Below are 4,538 nucleotides of genomic sequence, written 5' to 3' on the forward strand. Positions count from 1 at the left end.
CTATTTCTAATGGAGCAGTTGGTAGTCTCCGTTTTCTCTACTCCTAATGAAGCAGTTGGTAGCCCGGTACTCCGGTTTTATTTTCGTCTGGTTTTATTTCGTCCCACCTTCCTCGTACCACTGGTTTTTATCTATCTACAAATCTCCCCTCCAACTGGTTTAAGCCGGTTATCAATCTTTGGCAAGGTAATAAAAGTCACACGGGAATAAATCAGTCATGGTTGGCAGTCAATCTCAAACCTGCCAAGAGATTTGGTAACAGAATAAATTCAATTGAAAGGGTGGGGGGCGTTCATCTCTACTCCTAATGGAGCAGTTGGTAGTCTCTGTTCCAGGTTTATTTTATCCCACCTTCATCTGGTTTTTTTCACTGTTTTTTTCATCGTTTTTCTTGTCTGAGTTTTTTTTATCTCACCCCGCACGTAAAACAACAGTCAACAAGACTCCCTCAATCTCGATCTGTTTCATCTCTCAAACGACGCCCCAGCCCCGAGAAGGGCCGCCGCCGCCTCCAGGTCACCGCCGCCCTCACACTCGCATCCATCCCTTTGCCGTCGCCGTCGCACTCACGGATCCCTGAAATGCTGCCGATCCAAGACGAGCCGCCGCCGCCGAGGAACGAGAGGAGCCGCCGCCTTCATTGCAGACCTGGGCTAGGGTTCCATACGCCGCCGCCGGTGTCTCGCCCCCTCACCACGTACGGATCTCTCCTTTCAATCCCCATCTGAGACCGAAACCTACTCACGCCTCTCCTTGATCGCCCACGCCATTGCAGTCCCAACCACAGACGCCGACGCCGGCTGTAGTTAGAAACATACTCCCTTCGTTCCCAAATATTTGTCTTTCTAGACATTTCAAATGGTTACAACATATAGATGCATGTAAACATATTTTAGAGTGTAGATTCACCCATTTTGCTTCGTATGTAGTCATTTGTTGAAATCGCTAGAAAGACAAATATTTGGGAACGGAGGAAGTAGCTACTACATAGGAATTGATAAGGGCGCAAGCAGAAGTAGCTATGAGGGTTCGATGGATGGGTAAGGCACGCATGGCGAGGACTGTTTATGTGTTTGCCAACATACTTCAGGCGTGTGTCGAGACAGACTTGGAACATGCAACAACGAGCATGGTGCTTACTGCTTAGGAGAATGTTGGAAGCTTGCCCCTCATTGATAAGAAGCATGTAAAGGTACGCACAAGCAATGATGGGCAGTGGCACCGATGGTCAGGCGAATGAGAAGATGGAAGATGAAGCCACCCGTCCGCATCAGGCATGTATAACTGATCCATGGCCATGCATATTTGTGTCAGAATGGTTCAGCTTGAGTCAATTTGGTGCAGTCTATTTGTACAGGTCTATGATTTTTGTGATTTTAGTGAGAGTTAGATTGACAGCGAGGCAACTGGTCAACAAACTCAAGGGAAAACTTTAAAACAAAAGGTACGTGTTTGTACATGTCCTGCAATATTGTTTAAATTATGAAGTTAGGAAATATTAATTGCGACCTTGCGATAAGTTATATTCTGCTTTAAAATCAGTATCACATGTTATCCTTAATTAGTTCTAACATTGTGATAGTTTCTTTACCTCATTTTTCATTTTGCAATAGAGTGAAAAGCTAGATCAACTTGTTGGGGCGACACATATGTTCACTTGATAGATAACGCCGACATGTATTCTTTCTGGCCAAATCATGTATAATTTCACCAAATTGAGTCAAATTTTATGAATTAATCGAAATACGTTTGACAACTACCACTAGCTATGTTGTGACATATGTTGTTCAATTGTTTATAACTTAAATAAATTCATAGACTCGGCTTCTACTCTGAACATGAGCTCACTCATAATCCATCACAAGGTAATCTTTGGCAGTATGGGTTGACGTATGGATTCTACATTTGTACTACTATCATGTAGGGTATCCGTTTTGAGATTGATGATTGGTGAATTGAACTACTTTCATGGACTTGTGTATTGTAACTTTGTAATTGAACTACTGTCATGCCCTGCTAAATTGGTGTATGGACTTGTTTAAATGAAATTGTTGATGAAATTAGAAAGCATTGGGACCCAACCAGAGAAGCTTGTAAATGCATCTTTGAGTGTAAATTTGTAACCAACAAGAGAAGCTTGTTTCCTGACCAATTCATGCTGTCATAGACTTAACTTGAATTGTTGATTTGCTGGCTGCTGCTATATAATATCAATTGTCATGTATATGTTAAGTTGATGCCTGATTATATGTTTATTTTTTAAATTTTTTTTATTAATTTATGATGAAACGCTAAATGGGACTTAGCACGCTATAGCGTTTCAAACCTTTTGGCCGAGCCGCCACTAAGAGGCTTAGCCCTCTATAGTGATTCCTGATGGTAATGACAACTGAGGAGGTTCTTCCAGATAAATATCATGATGAGTCATTTTTTTCATACGCAAGGAGACATTCTTAACTACTTTTTTTGAGAATTAAGTTGTAATGATGTTTCTCTTTAAAAACAATCCATATGACATTTGTTAATTATCTGTTGTAGTCTTTCATTGATTTTATAGTTTTTTCCACCTTGTAGATTGACCTTCACTATATGGTAGCTGTTTTTCTCATTAATGTTGTTTATCCTCTTTGTAATTCCCTTTACTTTCCAAACGTGTTGTTCTTGAAATGTTTTCCCCCTTAATGTAGCTTTGGGATGGGGAGGCCAAACCTGCACTTTTTGGTGTTTTGATTGAATTAGATTAGCATAGGAGCGTGTAGTATATTGCGGATTCTGCCATCCTTAAATTGATACTGATGTTATCTTAAGGTTTCAAGGGGTGATGAGTGATGAATGATGACCCCACTACTTTGTCTTTTTAGTTACAAAAAATAAGATAAGGAGAGTGGAAATCACACTTTAGGGGAGCAGACAGAACACCAGATATTGATCATGCCATGACACGTGCGACTATTATGTTTTATTAACAAATCATCATCTCTCTGTCTTCCATTCTACAAATAGTGTAGTTGCTGGGATGTTTTTGCACATTATCACGACTTAACCAATGACCATGGCTATTCTTTTCATGCATACATGATAAACTAAATTATGTTACTCGGCCATTGAGTTGATATTAGTGGTTCCAGTTTTTCAATCAAACATGCCGACGGAGTTCTATAATGTTTGTCCTTATGCATATATTTTTTGCAAACACTAGGTTTTTTATCATGCATAAGAAAGATGATATTAAGGAGTATTTTATGAGCAATCGATGCCTTTGGATTGTAAGACTAAAGTAGGTTTAAGTTGGTACTTGGGTGGCAGGAGAGTTATGAGTTAAGGGTGGAATAAGGTATCTAAGTTTAATTTAGAAATGAGCAAGTTGCATTTGGGTGATTTTTTTTCCTCTGTAGCAATGCATGGGAATTCAATTATGTATGATCTATATATCATCATCTCTACTATCAAAGAGGAGTGTGTATGTTGTTTCGTTCGCTTCCCTTCCTTTCGATCATTTCGTTAGTTTCATCTCCACCTTCCCACCTCGCACACACTGATTTTATTGATTTTTTTATTCCGATTCGATCCGCCCTCACAAGCCACTCATGTCTTCTTCCCTCGATGTTATGTACTAGATTCCCTCATGTGTAGGGTTTCTCTACTGTGGAGGTTGCGTCGCCGCCGCAAAATTTCTCCTCCCATGCTCGACCTATCATTTGCCTTCATGGTGGTGGTGGGTCAACATGAACACAGGGGGAGGGATTAGGGCTGAGAGCGGGGCGGTTGGCGGGGGATTCCTCTTTGAAGGTCCGTGTGGAAGTACGGTGTGAAGGAGAGTGGGCGCCATGGCCATGGCAAAAGTGAGGTGGGCGTCAACTGGTTTTAGAAGAGAATGTCTAATTACGGTGGGAAACTGAGCGGGAATGAGAGGGTCCGGAGAAGGGAATAGTGCGTCATGGTGTCGCGTTTTTGTGTTGAGACTACATGTTAAAGATAACATGGTGGATAGTTTGAAAAAAACACATTTCTTCCCCATATATGGGCTGGATTTAGGGGAGCCCGGACTATTCAACAGGTTGAATTTTGGGGAGCTCGTTTGATGTCCGAACACGCCCAGACGTCTGAGGAGAAATGAACTTCGACTTTAGATACGGCCTTAATCATTTGTTTAATTGATTTATATGCATTATTGCCCATAGCAACGCAATGAACATATTTGTTTAATTCATATATATGCATTGTAGTCCGTAGCAACGCACGGGCGTTCTACTAATATATATATAGTGTGTAACATCTTCTCCTTTATTAATCCCATTTTAATTAGGAGTTGATTAGCGGGCATGACAGCTCGGAATTCCATTTAATGGAGGCATGCGTGTCCCTTCTTTATTTTCGCCATTTCAATTTTTGTTTCCCAGAATCCCAGTTAATCAAAGCTCATGATAATTATTAGGGAATCAATTAGCGCCATGACAGCCCACAATTCCATTGAATGGAGGCTCCTTTATTTCCGGCAATTGAAATCCATTTTTTTTATTAGAGCCAACCTTCTTTTA

This window comes from Triticum dicoccoides, chromosome 5A (genome assembly GCF_002162155.2).
Source record: "Triticum dicoccoides isolate Atlit2015 ecotype Zavitan chromosome 5A, WEW_v2.0, whole genome shotgun sequence".
Taxonomy (NCBI): domain Eukaryota; kingdom Viridiplantae; phylum Streptophyta; class Magnoliopsida; order Poales; family Poaceae; genus Triticum; species Triticum dicoccoides.